This window comes from Emydura macquarii, unplaced genomic scaffold (assembly GCF_026122565.2).
Source record: "Emydura macquarii macquarii isolate MOO-44397 ecotype Brisbane River unplaced genomic scaffold, CSIRO-AGI_Emac_v2 contig_2308, whole genome shotgun sequence".
Classification (NCBI taxonomy): Eukaryota; Metazoa; Chordata; order Testudines; family Chelidae; genus Emydura; species Emydura macquarii.
In genome coordinates this window covers 1,220,910-1,238,828 of record NW_027132445.1, presented here as the reverse complement: position 1 = coordinate 1,238,828, position 17,919 = coordinate 1,220,910, and the positions used below count along the sequence as shown (strand labels likewise).

General features: G+C 43.1%; 1 long non-coding RNA gene across 1 annotated transcript in view; it reads right to left on the bottom strand.

The window, feature by feature from the left end:
• Positions 1-15,593, bottom strand: part of LOC137161487 (uncharacterized) — a 45,766-nt gene extending 30,173 nt beyond the window's left edge. The window contains exons 1-2 of the long non-coding RNA XR_010922092.1: positions 15,101-15,593; positions 9,816-9,955 (exon numbers count right to left, since the gene is read on the bottom strand). This is a non-coding gene — a long non-coding RNA (uncharacterized lncRNA). The remainder of the gene's footprint in view (positions 1-9,815; positions 9,956-15,100) is intronic.
• Positions 15,594-17,919: the final 2,326 nt, after the last annotated feature.

Genomic DNA, 17,919 nt, shown 5'->3' with positions numbered 1-17,919 from the left:
AGTCTGGCCTGCCTCTCGATTCACCAACCCAGAGGACATATACTAAGTGGATTCCCTCCCCCCTCAGGTCATCAGAGTAGGATCCTGTTTGTGTGGCTTTTACTTATGCTCAGATAATATAAATGAGGGCTGCTCTAGAAAGCAGAGATTTTAAGTGTCCCCCCCCCCCAGTTACTCTCCCTTCTTCCCTTGCAGCAGCTAAGGCTGATCATTCTGCAACAAATTCCTCTAAGACTGCAATGTTCCTCTGTAGCTAAATGCCAAGGGGAAAAGTCTTGGAGGAAAATTGTCATTGATATTTGCTGAGTGCCACCCCTTCTTCTTTGAAATAGTCACAGTCACTTTGGAGCCCCAGATAATAACTTTGCTCCTCCTGAACATCATCATAAGTATTAGACAATTAAAAAATTGAGCTCGGATAAGCTAAGATTAAGCAGAAGTGAGAATTCAAGGAAATGCACCCACAGAGTTTGTCAACAGTAGGAAGTTAATGTGTTAGAATAAGTGTTAACATGATGTTAAACATACCACAGCACTCAGCATAAATCAAGACTTCGGTTTTACACCATGTCAGCTGATTGTGATTAACTGGGGGTGAGGTGGGATAAGGTGGTTAACCACAATCAGCTGACATGGTTTGAAACCGGATATGGCCTGGTTTGAAACCAGATATGGCCTTATGAGTTACCCAGTTTCCTAATTATAATTTCCTAGTGAATACACAGCCAAACCATTCAACAAGCATGTACATGCATTGGTATTTGCCTATGGACATTCAGTAGTTGGACAGAAACATATCCACAGTCAAATGTATGTTTGCATGTGACATTTTAAACAGGCAAATGCTTGTGGATGCTTTTGGGGGGTAATGGTGCACAAAATTGGATGACACTTCAGAAACCTTGGCCCAGAGATAGAAGACTAGTTCAGTTACTAAAAGTAAGGTTTGTTTTCTTTTTGTACAGTCCCTTTACTGACCATGATTAAATTTCACCATTTGTGCACTCTAAAACCAAAAATACAGACATCGCATTAAAGCAAAAAAGATATTAAAAATAAATTGTTTAAATAAAACTATTAAGTGCAATTTTCGGTATAACAGAAAAGGTTAATATAGCAACTTATTAAAGATTGCTGTGAATCTCATCAAGAAAGTTAATAATTTAGATACCACATGAACTACAAGAAAAATCCTTCTGACTCTTGTCTGTATAATGCAGCAGTTTTCAAGGTTATTCCTTTCATGTGTCTTTATGGAAGTGAATGCTGCTAACTGGAAAATGACACATACTTTGAGATTTATTATTTCAGTAATTGCATTTCAGTTGCTAATTAAAAGCAGAGCCAAGATGACTATTTCAGAGGAGGAGAAAATGTTACATTTTCTGAAATTTTGTGTGCGCACACACCTAGGACAAGTTGCATACATATACATAGCAATATATAGTCTGTGAGGTAGTTCTGGAGAAGCCCCAGAGCGTGATAGATTGGAATGCAGACTGGGGACCAATCAGTTACAATGCACGACAGTCTGGATGCCACAAAGCTCTTCTAAAGGCAAAGGGAACAAAAAAGAGTCTAGGGGGATGTCAGAGGAAGAGGGAGTCTTGGTAAGCTATCAAAAAGGTTTCACTATTGTGATCTAGGGGCTTGACACAAAGTCCATGGAAGTCAATGGAAAGATTGCCATTGACAAGGAGCTTTGCATCAGGTGCTTGGAGAGGATCTTGGAGATCTTTAAGTAGGCTGGAGTCAGCCCTTGGGATTTGTGAAGGAAAAGATTAGGCAGAGCCCTTTGAAGGGCCAGGGATAAAGACACTCACCAGAAGGAGAGGTAGAAGGTTCCAATCATCAGGAAGACAATTGAGATGGATCATGAGAATGGTATGAGCCTGTACTTCGGTAATTGTACACAAGGTTTAAGTTCTATTCCTAGAAAGGGTGGCAGTTTGGGTAGATTCTTGCTCTAACTGGTTCACTCTCTGACCCTCTGCACAGAGGTGAATTGCACCCATGGTTAATAAGTAGCAGTATCCCTTTCCCACAGCAAGACACTATGATTTGAAAAACTGTTAGAGGATGTCTGCACTGCAGTTGGGAGTGTGCCTCCCAGTCCAGGTAGACCAATGTGCTAACTCTGTTCGATCTAGCGCGCACACAAGATTACAACAAAGACCCCCACGCAGGATGGATATCAGGGCACATGCCTGTGTTGCAATTCCATACTGCTATTTTTAGCACTGTAGATGGAACAGAGCATGTGTGTGTGTGTCTCTCCCCACCACTTCCCCCTTTCCCCCCAGAGGCTGGGAAGCACCCTCCCAGCTGCTGCTTAGACATACCTTTAGGGGCTCTTATTTTTTGCCAGAAGGGGTTTCATACCGTTTCCAGGGTCTACTGAGGGAGCACAAAGACAGACAAAGAAAAGGAGATGAAGGGAATTAAAGCTAATGTATATTAATGTAAGATCTTAAGACATTTTGAATTCAAGTTTCTTTGGTAATCGTTCTTAGTGCTCAGGCATGAACTGTGTAACTTTCCTGCTCCTTCCCTCTTTGTCTTGCTCTCTGGTAGTAATCGCCAGGCTAAACAGCAGTATTATGGGGAACAGCTCACCTTCTACTGGAATAATTTACAGAAGTGGTCTTGAAGTAGGCAAAGAGATGGAGGAAAGTGAGGTAAGAAATGGAGATGGGAAGAGTCAGGAAACAGGAGGAAAAGGCATAGGGCAGGCTGAACTGTTATTTGTTGCAAGACCACTATTGATTAGTTTTGTTCCTCCATAGCAGCAGATTTTTACAATTCATGTTTTTAATTTTCCTCTCTGTTCAGAATTTTATAGCCCATATACATGTAGCAAATATATCAGAGGGCTGAATTAAGAGAGGAATTTTAAAACATTTGTCATTGTTCTAGAGGGGAAAAAAAGTCAGCGAAAGAAGAGTCAGTGAAAGTGACACAATCTTAACCTTTGAAACCCAGGAATTAGAGAGTTAAGGTAATGCCTCCCATCCTACTCCCACCCAGCAACCTTACACTCCTACCTCCCCACAATAACATGTAGGGCATGGATGCCCTCCATGCCAGGAGGAAAAGTCTTTAGCTATTTTCTACTAGCTGCAGAAACTCTTTCCCTTCAGATGGGAGGCTGCATGTCCGAAAAGATGCTGCAGATTCTCAGCTATTCACAGGTGATCACCATAGTTCACCCTTAACAGCACTGCTTATTGATTAATGAATGCATGCTGTGTTGTGTGTTATTTATTTCTCATAAAAAGACTTGGCTTGAAAGAACAAATCTGATTAGCTGGGAAAGTCGGTCTTTTGGATCCTGAAAACTACAGCTGCTTTTACATAACAGCAGCCTTCCAAACCACTTCATATCTACAGTTGTATCCCATGTACATGAGACTGTCTTGTAAAACAGGAAATGCAGCTATAGCCAGAATTTCAATAGACTGAAGACATATTTCTAAGGCCAAGGCCTCGTATGATCCATGTTGCTTTTTGTACAGAATCACCACCTAGGATTGACCAGGAGAGGGTCTATTTCATATACATGCACTGCAAGCCCCACTCATCATGGTCAAAACAGAAAGATCCTATGAAATTTTACAGGCAGGGTACTATGATTTTTGCACAGCAAGATACTGGTTTAGACTAAAAAAGGGATGGGCAGTAAGGCTCAAGAAAATACAGCAATTTCTTTTTCCCTCTGGTGTCCGATTCTATACTATATGATGGTGGAGGAAGTGACAACAGAGTCACTAAAACAATATTATTGGAATCAACAGAGACCAAGGCAGTCATGTCTAACTTAAAATATGCAGTCTGGGTATATCTGACTCAGCTGGAGTTGATACATTTTGGTAGCTACAGGCCCCCCATCTGGTTACATTCTAATTTAAATTCCAATGAGTGTATTGATTTTGTTCTCAAAAGAACTCAGGTGAAATTGTATGGTCTTTACAAAGTAAATTGTCTCATGAACCATGCTACAAGCTACTGTTGGTCACACAAATAATTCTGTATATGCAGTCACTTAGAGAATATGGCTATGGCCATTATAGATATTGCTGGCTCTCTCTAAATTAAATAGTCTAGAGTACTAATTTCACAGATTTATAACTGCTGACAATTTTATGGCCCACATTAAATACTTGTCCTTGGGGGGGAGAGAGGGGACAGCAGCTTTTATTTAGGACTGTAGGACTAGAACAAGCTTCTTTGTAAATGTTTTGCAGACCACGTACCTGTGTGTGTGGCACTAGATACCAGCGGATGATCTCAAACTCCTCCAGGGAGGAAAAAGGGTCACTGGTAAATGGCAGACTTGCCATTATCTATACAAAGACTTCTTAGGTAGCTGCAGATCAACAGTGCATCTCCAACTTATGCAGAAAGTGTAATCTTCCCAAATTTTTGCATTTTTCCTCATTACAAAAATAAGCCCTATTTAAAAAAAAATCTGAACTGATCCTGCTTCTGACAGTAGAAGTGAATGGGAATACATAAAAAAGCTGTGTGTAACCACAACTGTTTCCCCAAACACTGGTTATTTTAATGCTTGCTAATGACTGTAATTGCTCAGTGGTATAATGCATGCTGGAGCCAAGCAGAGTCGCCGCTCAGGCAGGGTGTTATGGCAAAGAGCTTTGTAATGAGAGGAGAAAGGAGGAATGCAACAACACTACAGTCACATTAATGAGTAAGGAACCTGTGTCTCCACTCATGACTATCTATTACTAAGAAGGTCAGTCTCCCACAGGGTTGATATTTATACTAGAACTCTCAACTCTCATAGAAAGCCACAAAATTATGCAATAAAACTCAGGGGCAGGGCTTAAACAAAAGTGATCTTGGGAAACTAGACTGTGTGGTGCTTTTCCTTAAAGATGCATCTGACAATTTCTGCTTTTCAACATTTAAGCTCGATTGAAGATGGAAGGACCAGGGATAAAATTTAGGATGAAAACCTAAAAGCAATGGGTATTGGAGAAGGAGTTGAAAGCCTTAAAATTAATTTCTCTTTTAGACTTTACCATAGATTCATTTATAGGTTTTCCCCTATCAGCAGACATCTCCACAACGGTGTGCTGTAATGATTGTGCACACAGTCCCATGTTGTGTTAAACAGGCTAAGTACCTCCTTCATACTGCTTTGGGGGGAGGGGAGAAGGGGGGAATTGAGCTTTAATGGTAACCTGGAATTTTGAGCAGAGGGCACACTTCAGATCAGCTAGACCTGCATAATTCAAATCAGGATATGAAGACACGGCTAATTAGTGCAACTGTACCCAGAGGGAGTGGGCTATAGCATTGTACACAAAGAGGATAGGGAAACAAACTCAGTGGTACTACAAATGGCTAACAGTTCTGACTGGCTTAGCTCCCTTTTTGATCATGTGGTTGCACCAACTCTCTAGAGAGCACCAAGGTTCCACTTCAAGTTCCAGCTGCAGTAATGGGTATGATGCAAACAAAAGCAAGTCCAGTTGCTGGATGGGGACCTGCTAGGTGGTTGATGCCATGTTAATCTCTAGCTATTATATGGCAGGTAAAGCAACGGAGAAAGCGTATAAGGTTGAAGTTAGACATGGAAATAGCTCTTTCTGAACAGGCGTGGCTTTGAGTGTACCAGTGAAAGTGTATTTTGATATTATTGAGTATTGTGCATATGCACTATATTTGTAACCAGGAAAACACTATGCTCATAACAGCACACTCTCCACACCTGGCTAACTTAGCTATGCAGTTAAAACTTGAGTGATGGTGGACAGTGAAGGAGGCCATAGTTCTTCAGGTGCCTTTCCTCATTTACTTCATGCCTCCTAAGGTGAAAGCTAGTAAATGACAAGGTTTATTGGAACACATGTTCTCTCCCCTACACTGGGATGCAGTTTTTTGGGGTTTTTTTTGTTACTGTAAGTACTCTACCCTCTGCCAGAATGACCCTGACCTGTTCAATGTGGGTGAGTTCATGCTATGTGGCGGATGCCATTTGGTTTCTGTAGAAGTGCTGGAGCAGCATCCCATCCTCTCCCCTTCTATAGGCTTCATAAGATGCACAGGAGAGGAGATCCTGGCTGTGGATCTCATAGGTACACAGGATAGCACATGCCAGTCTAGCTAACCTATCTACCTCATATCAAAGGAGGTGGGCACAATGGAATGCTCATTCAGCCACTAGGTGGCGCTGTAAGTAACATAGCTTATTTAAGAACCACATTCATACCTGGCAAGAACATGGAAGGATCTTACAGTGAACACATCTGGTGTGTATCTTTCTGATAAGGAAGCTCTGTACCTATCCATATCTAGTACAGAAGCCTGGCCTGCTAGTAGCAGTCCTGCAACCTACTGCGTTCAAGAAATACATGACAGTAGGGAGTAACAACAAACAGGGTAGTGGCTCTGCCATCTCTTCCATGTCAGCCCAGATTCAATAGGATTTCAGGTGGGAGTTGCAGAATTTGGTTCTTAGAGAAATAAATCAAATTAAAGTTAGTAAAGATTTCCTGAGGCACAAGGCCAATGAAAACTACACAAGTATAAAGTAACTTCTAAAAACTAAAGACGCTGCTGCTGCATGGATTTTGTTCTTCTTTACTTTAACTTTTGCACCTTCTGAAAAAAGATGTTGAACTGAACCACAAATGTGAGATTAACCAAGGCAATTTCTTTGCACTTCAATTGTTTGCCAGAGGCACAGCCCTAACACCAACCCAGCCAATATATTTCAATATCATCTATAGGGAGAGAAACAGACCTCTAAACTTCAAGGTAGTTAAAGGAGCTAGAATTTAATGCAATATATGTGTGTGTGTGTGTGTGTGTGTGTGGAACAGTCTTATGCCCATGTTAAGTTCTACTGGCATTCAATACTCAAAACAAGTTTCTAAGAAAGAGCCAAGTTTCAAGGTAATAGGAAAGAGGCTAACATTTCAACAATGGCAGTTTTAGAGGGACTAATTGAAAATGACTTACTTTTAAATGTTTAATCTAGATATTTTCTGTAATTGGTCTAGGACCTTAAACAGCTCATGGGGGGAAAAAAAACCAAACAAAAACCCCACCACAACTTTCCATTCAGCTTTTCAGACTTGTCAAGAACGGACTGAATGAATACTACCAGGGCCTTTTCCAAAACACTGACCACATTCCTAATCCCAATTTATTATTTCTTTTTAATCACTTACCTGACATGCCATCTTTTCTTTATATGGGTTTCTCTAAGTTGAGAAAATTCTTGCTTCCTAGGCTAAATAGCTTTCATAGTGCCACACAGTTAATGAATTCTCCTAATATGTATAACGAATTCTCCTAACATAGGGCAGGATTGGCACATGCCTTTATGACAGCATGCAGAGGATTAAGAAGGTGCAAGGTACTAGTCTCACTCACCTCTGCAGACTCCCCACAGTTGGCTACCCACATGACATGTCATGGGGCAGAGGAAGGAAAACAGCCACTGCAAGGCAACTGCTGCTCCAACCTCCCCCATGCAGGTGGTTGGGAGAAGGGCATACAGAAGAGATGAATGGGCAGAGCTATGGCTTGGTCTCCTGAGCATGTTGGCCAGGAGAGTTTAACTGGTGTATAGGGGAAGTCACTATTCCCTCCCTGGTCTATTCCTGGGGCAGTACAGCCATTCACTGCCCTTAACTCAGGCTATGTTTACACTGGCAGTGGCAAAAATCGCCGCCGCCAGATCGATCTTTCATGATCGATTGAGCGGTCAGTGAGACCCGCTCAATCGATGAGGGAGTCGACTTAATAAGTCCAGCTCCTCAACGAACGTAGCGCTGAGCCGACGGGAACGCTTTTCCCGTCGGCTCAGCGCAATGTGAACAGCGCGCAGAAGCAGTCGACAGGAATTACACAAACTACTCTGCGTAGTTTGCGTAACTCCCGTCGACTGCCACCGAATTTCTGGGTAAGTGTGAACAAGCACTCAGTGTGGATTAAGATTCCAACACCAGAAAGGACCACTGTGATCATCTAGTCTGACCTCCTGAATTATCAGGCCATAGAACTTCACCAAAATAATTTCTTTTGAACAAGAGTGTATCTTCTCAAAGATCACCCCATCACGATGTGACAATTGCTAGTGATGGAGAAGCCGCTGTGACCCTTGGCAAACTGATCCAATGCCTAATTACTCACTGTTAAAAGCGTGCCCGTTGTTTCCATTCTGAATTTGTTTAGTTTCAACTTCCAGTCTCTGGATCTGGTTACATTTCTGTCTGCTAGATAGAAGGGCCCATTATCAAATATTTGTTCCCCATATAGCAAAAACAACGAGTCCTGTAGCACTTTAAAGACTAACAAATTTAATTTCTGCAGGCATAAGCTTTCGTGAGCTATAACTCACTTCATCAGATGCAAGAAATAGAAATCAAATGGTAATATGTATACATCCAAGTTTAAGGAACAACAATAATTTTGCTGTATAAAGACTAACATGGCTACCCCTCTGGAACTGTTCCCCATATAGTTACTTATAGACTGTGATCAGGTCACCCCTTTATCTTCTCTTCGTTAAACTAAATAGACTCAAGGAGCTCAATCTATCACTATAAAGCAATTTTTCTAATTCTTTAATCATTCTTGTGGCTCTGCGCGGAGCCCTCTAAAATTTATCAATCTTGAATTTATCTTCTTTAATCACAGACATCAGAACTACTGGACACAGTATTCCAGCAGCAATTGCAGCAGGCCAAATACAGAAGTAAAACAAACACCTCTACTCCTATTTGAGATTCCCATTTATGCATCCAAGGATCACATTTTTCAGAGTCACTGCTTCCCAGGATAGAGTACCCTATATCGTAAGTACGGCCTGCATTCTTTGTTCCTAGATGTGTACATTCCTATTTAGCAGTACTAAAATGCATATTGTTTGCTTGTGCTCAACTTTCCAAGTGATCCATATCATTTCACAGTCTAGCCCATATTATAGTCTATAAAAGTACCTGTAGTGGGACAATTTCCCTGATGAAGAAGGCCTGGGGGGGGGGGGAAGGGGAGAACCAAGCCAGCAAATCCTCGTGATACTTGCAAAAAAGAGTAGCTCTTTAATAGTAATTAAACAAAAAACCCACACAGTCAAATTATTCCTAGTGTTCCCCCCCCCCCTTCCAAAAAAAAAGCATACAAATAGGTGAATGGTAAATTAAATGCAGTCTAGAGGAGGATGGGAAGTCACAGTCAAGGATGCTGAAGGATTGAGAGAAATTTCAGGTTGTCTTAGTTGCCCAGCCAGAGAGGAAAAAACAGCAGTTTAGAGTGACAAGGAAAGTGACATGCTCATCGAGCTCTTCAGAGTGGCCTATTATCACCTCCCCTCCCCTCAGGCACATATATTTGATGGGCAAAGGGAAGCAACAGCTCTTGATGCTCAGGGCAAAACTTTTTAAAAGAAACGTTGTGGCATATAAAAAAAATCTTTGTTCACTTCTAAAAAGGCTAGGGGGAAAAAAAACCAAAACAATCTTGACCCAGATGTGACAGGAACAGAAAGCAACTTGGAACACATTCTCAAGGAGGCAGAAGAAGTCTTTAGCGAGGGGCCTGTAAACCATGTGACTTGAGAGGCACCCCAAGGTGATGAAGGATCCTTTAAGTCTTCTCTGTCAAAACAACATGGCTACAACAACATTGCATACAGAACACACACAGAGCAGTTTATAATCCTTGTTTAGCATGTCCTGTCCTGGGAAGGAAGATGTCGGAGGAGCGAATTCACCACTCAGGTAAAACCAAACTGACCCTGTTTGAGGTAATCCCATATGAATCAAGAAACTACTACTCACCACTTGGGTTGACTAATCTTCTCAGTTGTCATTGGGGAAAGGTGAGGTCTCCTTGGCATGTGGTTTTAGACACATCAGCAGAGGGAGGACCAACGCTTGTCTACACAGGACAAGCCATTCTCTGCAATGTACAGGATTACCTGAGAAACAGAGTAAGTCAGAACTCGTTGTCAGTTGAATTTGCAGGCAGAGTGAAAACAAGTGTTTCCAAACAAAAACAAGTCTCACGTTTGATACAGAAAACACAAGGCTAAAAATATTTAATTCAAACACTAGAGCTGGTCAAGACTCTGTAATTCCTGGTCCACAGGAATTTCTGTTATTCCAACTCTTCTATTCATCTTGCATCGAAACATTTCATTTTGCCTCAGCTCAGCATCAAACTACGTCTACCCGAGCTGCCTCATTGCTTCATGGCCTGATTCACTTCTCACTTATACCAGTGTGATTCAGAAATAACTCAGATGTATTGTTCAGTAGTTTCACACCAGTGTAAGGACTCTACAATTTTTAGTTAGGAGGGAAAATGCTGAATAAAGTTTTCAAAGCTACATCCCTAAACTCCTGTATTGATACTTTGGCACTTACATAAAAGTGACACGATTGTCAGAGATGATAGACACCCACAGCTCTTCTGAACTTCAAAGCAGCTGGGGTGGGAGGTGTGGATTGTCACTGGAAAAGTCAGGCCACTTCTATAGGTGCCAGAGAGATTCAGGCATCTACCCAGAGACTGTTAATCTCTGATTATCACAAAAAGACTTGGTTTCTTAACATAGGTCGAAATTACTGTCATAGGAAGTGGGAAGCCAAAGAAAGGAAATGTCAGTCCCCTCCAGTAATGGACAGTATGCACTCCCAATCGAGGTTGTTTCTCAGCAAGGAGGGGCATGGCCAACACACACACACACACACACACACACACACACACACACGGGCTCAAAGCTTAGAGCACTGGCACAACCTAAGAAGAGAAGACCCTGCCCTAAAGTAAACAGAATACACACTGCAGAACTTGACACCCTGGCCAGCTTCTCAGTGGGTGTAAGTTTCCAGTCCCATTGAGGTCAATGTAGCTATGCCAATCTACACCAGCAGAAGAGCTGGACGATCAATTCTGGGAGTGATGAAGGTGCAGCACTTGTCTGAAAGCTTATTTTTTAGTATTTACACTCCTTATTACCCCCAATGCAAAGAAGTACCAGGCCATATGAACACTCTAGGACAGAAAATATAGCATCATCCTATTTTGCCAACCTGGCATATGAAACAAAGAATGAAAAATTGAGTCTTCTAATCAGTTGTTTGTTCTAGAGATTTTCTTGCAACTTAAAAACCCAGTGACACTTGTGGTATGGAAATACCGATGGGCTGTGCTCAGGCAAAGGCGGGATTAATTGTAATTGCCAACTTCTTCTGAGCACATTCAACAAAGCAGCAGCCACATGCTGCCTTTTTCCATGAATCCAGGAGACTGTGTGAGCAGGCAGTGTTATACTGCTCCTGGGTGGGAATGAAGTCATGGGGGAGCTGCAAGCACGGCTCAGAGAAAAATTACCATTTTATATTTATTATTTTGGCTGGCTTACATGCCACAGGAATAGACTTGCTAATGCATTTGAGGGCAATTCCCCAACACTTTGACTCTGTTGCTTTGTAAACTATTTTTAGGGAATGTCTCAGAAGACATTTAAAAGGCACGTCATCCAATTTTCAAAGGTTATTTTGGTGGTTTGTCAAAATGATATCAATAGCACAATACATCTCCCCAGATTACAGGGCTATCCTGCATTCAGCTAGGGAGTCTGTATGTTGGGACCAAAAACAAAAAACCCCACACACAAAATAAAACCTCCCCATTTTTCCCCCCTTTATACATCTCTCTCGTTCCCTAAACCTGAGATTATGTGTTTAATAGGCTATTATCATTCTGACTGGCAGCTTTAAAACTGATAATTGTACAATTTAGATGACTTGCGGATGCAGCTGGCTTTTTAAAAAAACAAGTATTACTTTAATGAAGATAGAGGCTTGAACATACATAACTGCATAATCAATCCAGAAATTCACAATCTCTTTTCTGTAAGGGCATGTAGGACGGGCTCCTGCCCAGTCCAGTCCTGGCGGCCCTTCCTTGGGCCCAGGCTCAGAGGAAGTCCACTGCGCCTTCCTGTCTCAACAGGGGAATATTAGTTTTCTGCAGTCTTTCGCCCCGGCCCTCAGGCAGGGCGGGCGAGCAGTGACCTCGAGTCACGTGAGCGGTAGATGCTAGGCACTCTTTGGGGTTGGCAAGGACCGGGGAGAGGGACGCAGGCTCACCCAACTCCACTGCGTCCCAGCCCAGGGCCCTAGCAGTGGCACGGGTGTTGCCACTCAGTTGGTGGGGCTCCCGCCGCAACATGCCGACGGGGCTTACCCCTAGTACAGCCACGCCTCTGGCTGCCCCTGGGCTTCTTCTTCCCCGGGTTCCCCGGTACCTGTGTCCACCAGTTCCTCCGGGTCGCTGGGGTCCACCGCACGGGGTAGACCAGTCAGTCCCTCTGCGTCCACGGGGGGGGTAGAGTGGGAAGCTCCTTGGCGAGGGGCAGCTCCTCCAGATCACAGGGCTGGGGGTAGGGTTCAGCCTCCGGCAACTCCTCCAAGTCTGGTCCTGCCTCCAGGGGTTGGGCGTCCGGCAGCTCCTCCAGGTCCGGACCGGCTTCCGGGCAGAACTCCCAGCTCTCTGGTTCAGGGGGCTCGTCCCAGTCGCTGCGGCCCCGCGGCTGGGCCCAGCGCTTCAGGCCTGCAGGCCTCGGCCAGTCCAGGGGGCCCGGAGGCCCGACTCAGGCCTTAGAGGTGGGCTGCCGGTGTCGCTCCTGGGGTCTCAGGGTCGGGAGAGGGTTACCTAAGGCGGAGGCCTGGCGTGGTTCAGCCCTTCGCTGCAGCCGGCGAGATAGTGTGTCTGCCTCCGTCGGCTGCCCTCTTTCTTCTGAACTACGGGGCCTGCTTTTTATGGCTGCCATCCTCCCTGAGGCCCCCCCCCGCTTCCGGGTTGGCCGACTGGCCGGGCCTATCAGAGCCCAGCTATCTGGTTGCCGGGCAGACTGGGCTGCCAGCCTGTCTAGGACCTGAGTGGGTGCTTGCAGCCCTTCCTCAGGCCCAGGCTCAGAGGAAGGCCACTGCGCCTTCCTACAGGGCATCTAATAAAAAAATATGCCCTTTTAATACAAGGAGAAGGTATGGTGGTGGTGGGAGGGGGAAGGGAATTACTTCCCATCCTGAGGCTTCAAATAGTCATAGAATACAGTCCACTGTTTAGCATATAGTTCCCCTTTGTCTTGCAGATTGACGATTTGCTTGCACAAAGATATATCTTTCAGCTGTTAAATCAACGCTATAGGTCAATCTTCAATCTGGATTTCCAGCACAGGGCAATCAGCATACTTCCTGTTTATGCAGGAATAACCATATCCTGAACTCACCAGATGCAACGGCTGAAAGCGGAGGGCTTTACTGGCCCAGGATATTTTATAAGCTGGAGGTGCTTCCTGTTTATGTTATTGTAATAAATTCTGGGATGGATAAACTCCAAGACTAGAGACCAAGGAGTTTAGCAAATAAGCTCAGGGGTTGAAATTCTAACCTGCAACAAAGACTGTGTTCCAGATATGCACATGAGTGATCAACAAGTGTCCTATAGCCCACTCAACTGACAGTGCATTCCTTCCTTTAAAACCCACAATTCCATAAATCAAAAGAGTTTTTTTGTGAAGAATTTGGTTGTTCTTCCACTTAAACCTCCTTCTGCATTTCTGCCCTGCAACCCATAATGCAGAAGCATAACATGTGAGTAGCAGCTCATCAAGTTATTTACATTCCAATTCGAAGAGAGAAACATATAAAACTATTTCCTAGAACATTAACTGGTAAAGACTATAATCCAGGCAGTGATGTTAGCATGACATGACTGCATAAAAAACATTTGAAGTTTTTTCTCCTTCTGTTAGCTAGATGAGAAGAAAAGCCCACCTCCAGGCCCAGCTGATGAAGGGAAAATCAGGCAGCAGGTAAAGAGCACTGGGCCTTGTAGCAGATGATCTGGGGAGAGCGATCCACAGGCAACCTCAACAGCTGTAAAAACCTCAGATGCCTTGATGAGAGTAAGAGCAGCAGGATAATCTGTTCCCTGTCTTGCCCACCTTTCCTTTCCTGAAGGATCTGTGAATTAAGGGGTGGAAGGAGTGTACCTATTTGCTGCTCCAGGGCCACACAACAGCAACCACACACAGCTGGAAGCTACTGACCTGTGTTCCCAGCCCAGGAAGGACTAACACCACACCTGTTCTTTTCAGGCCCTTTCTTCAGGGCACAGTTTTACCCTTTACACATAAAATTTAAGCAAAATGCCCTCTGCCCATCATGGGCTACAGTTCACAATGCCTTTTCTCCTTGCCTCTTGGTGCTGAAAGGAGAACACACCTTCCCTTCAATCCGCTCCCCCATTTCAGGGCCTACTGCAGGAGTTCATCTACAACCAACTATATTCTCTCAGCCCTTCATAGGGATCACCTGACCCCCTGCCAGATGGGTCTGATAACTGAACAAATCTAGCTGGCCCCAGGCATCCTGGCCCCTGAAGGGGGCAGACCACACCGATACGTTACACCATACTTGGAACAATAGCCCTGGAGCAGTGGTGAGGACACCTCAAATCAGGACAAAGCAACTGATTATCAGGAAACCCAGACAAAACATGAAGAGTTCTGATTAAGGTTCCACTCTCTGGAGTGTATTTGTAGCCTACACCATCAATCACAAGGCTACTTGCTAAGTTTAACTTTACACTGCAACACACATTCCCACTGTTGCCTTTGGAAAGCCACTTAACTTCAGTCTAAGTTTCTCCATTTGTAAAAGGGGATAATAATATGTACCCATCCTCTGAAGGTTGTGGAAAATTATTGGCAATTGTAGCATCTGATTCTCAGGTGGTAAAAATCAACTTAGAGCCACTGACTTCAGTGGAGATTCTCTGGTTTACATCAGCTAGTCTTAATATTGTTAAATAATCAACTGCAGGGGAAAAAAATCAGGTAGGACTAGGTTACCCTGGTAATCCCTAACTTCAGCAGAGCTACAAATGTTTATCAGCTGAGAACCTAGCCTCAATGGTTTTCATCTTAAGAGAAACATTCACTAACTATTATTTAAGCCATAAAATACAGTACATTTTAAAATGTCTTAGGGCAACATTTCTTGTTGCAATGGAAAAAGAGTTCTTTTCCTTTATCAAGGTCTGTCTTTACCTCCAGAATACCCCTTCCTGTCCAGAGATGTTGTTGCAGGGGTCTTTGCTTCTTGCACTCCTTCTGGTGGCCCCTTTCTAAGCCATGATGGCCAATCCAAGCCAGTCGCTTCCCTGGACTGCTTTACTGGGTCTTCTGTAGCTCAGCTCTCTGGTCATGTCACATGACAGGTTGAGCCATTCTGGGGTTCATCTGTAAACAGAAAGAGTCTGTGGCCCCTCCTGGACTCAATTCTGAAAAGAGAGACTCTGCTCCTCCTAGGTTTGACTTCAGCTCTTCCTCCTCATAAGGGCACTGATTCTGTCCCCCCGGCAAGGCTTTCCCTGCTAGAAGTCCAAACAACATTTAAACTAGTCTTCCACCCCTCTTGGACTTCTATCTTATTCCCTGGTCTTCATAGACACTAGCTCAGGAGTCCTCTCCACTCTATGACCCCACCACAGGTACTAATCTGTTCCTGTAGCTCTATTTTCTAGCGACAGCCAATTCCAATTACTACCCCTTCCTCCAAGCCATTCTCAGGAAGAGAGAATTCTTCCTAGCTCCTTTCTCCTGGATTGTCCTTTCCTCAGGGTGCTCTTCCATGCATCTTATACACTACAACCTAGCTCCTTCTCTTCTGACCAGAAGGCAATCAGTTAATCACCTCCCAGATGCAGAGTGTAATTCATTGTTCTCTCCCTTGCCTTCCAGATGATGAGGTTTAAGCCTCATCACAAACCTACTTTTACATTTCTGCATGCATGGACAGGACTAAATCACATAACTATGTAAAAACACAAAATAATGCCCAGGTAAAGACCACTGTAAAGATCACTGCATCCACAATATTAGTGATCATAGGAGACCAAATCTTTCTCACCTTACTTATGCACATAGTCCTGTTGACTAGAATAGGATTATTCTCTAGACAAAGGTTTAGTTCATTGTCTGTGTCAGCTAAAAGAAGCAATCAAATAGGATAGTATCATCTTTGATTTAACCATACACCTTTCTGACCCTTCCACTCTTACACCAAAAATGTCACTTGAGCACAAACTTTCTGATTTGGAGTCAGATGTGATACCCATTGCACTATGGTCACTTACTCTGGAGCTTCTCCCTTGATTTGGGTAGACAGATGTCCATACTAGCTTACTGTCAGTAAAAAGGTAAAAAGTTCCATTTACTGATACTGTGTACAAAGGTACATGGAGATGGCACGTCAGACTCTGTTATTTCATCTAACTGGACCCATCCAGTAGTCCTGATGGTTGCAGCTTTTCTGGGCACATTTATAAATGACATGTTAGACATTCAACTGCCAGTAGCAGGCAAAGCAATGCAATGCCCGAAATATAAACACTTTACCCCAGGTCACCCCAACACATCTGAATTTAGCAAACAGGGGCAGGAATTAACAGATAGCAGATTAACACAGTAAATTCAGACCCATTAAAGATCAGCTCCACAAAGATCTTGGGGGAAAAAAACCCCAAAAACAGCTGAGCCAGGAAAGCACTTCCCCTTTACCCCCCTCCCCCTATGCCAAATGATCAAATGAGAAACTTTTTGTGGGAAAAGGTCGGTTTTGATTAATTTCTTGCTTTGAGTTTTTTTTTTTAAAAAGCCATTTGAAATTGTCGAATTGGGACATTTCAACATTTTCTAAACATAAAGTTCCTCTTTGTTTGGTTCAGAATGACTTCTTATTTAGAAATTAAAGTTAATTTGTGTAAAAATAAAATAAAAAAGGTGAAAAACAAAACAAAACTTTTCAAAATTCATGTTGTGATTGACCCAAACTAAGTCCCCCCCCAATTCACAAAGGTTTTTTAATTTTGACTTTTCATTCTGATTCAGGAAAAGAAAGGAAAGGAAAAGAAATCTCAACTTCTCCCAGGACAGGAAAAACATTTTCCACCCAGCCCTAGTGTAGCTGCACTTAAACAAGACTATAACATTTCTTTGCATAGGCTCAGCCAGAGAGGCTAGTGGCAGTGTCTGATGTAGTGCAGTTAGAACAGTATTAGATAAAATCTAAGCCACCTGGTTCAGTGACAGGTTTTGGCAAGATTCTTCTCTTTGCCTCAACTTTTTTTTAACTAAAAAGGGGCCTGTACAATGACAGCAGCTTCTCATTTTCATCACTTACCCCCAGTTAGCTAAATAATTGTTTTTAATGAGAGCTTTTCTGTTCTGAGATTGACATCTGGACTGCCTGAGCAAGCAGGCATCCTTGATGCCAGCCCATATGGGAAAACTGAAACATTGCTCTAACATTGCTCTAACCTATGCTTTTTAGTTCCAGTCAGGAGGTTCCTTCTGCTTGTGAGTATAGGGTTAGCAAATGTCAATAACTGTTTTTCTTCTGACCTTCAAAGAAACAGGAAGACCACTTTGAACTTTTTTTTTTAATCCACACCATTTAAACACAGCTTGCTAAGAAAAGGTTGAACAATTTTCTGATTATATTATATATATTCGGCCCTGGATTAAAACGAAGGCCGAGAAACTTCATGCTTAAAAAGGCGTTCTTCTGAGAAAGTTGAGAGTTAGAAAGGAGGCTTAACACATAACTGTCTTTCAGCCTTAATTAGGGTGATCTCCTGTAACTCCAGAGGACATCAGCAGTGCACTAGATAGCATGCCTAAGTAGGGATCAGAAAATTGTAGGGTTGTTTGTCCATGGCTTGTGGACATTTTGTTCTTACATAAACAAACTTAGAAGTGAGGTTGTCAATTTAAACCAAGTTTGTGAAGCAAAACCTAAATGATGTTGACATTGTTACTAGCTGGCTGTGCATTTAGCATATCCTGGTATAATTCTTTACTGTATT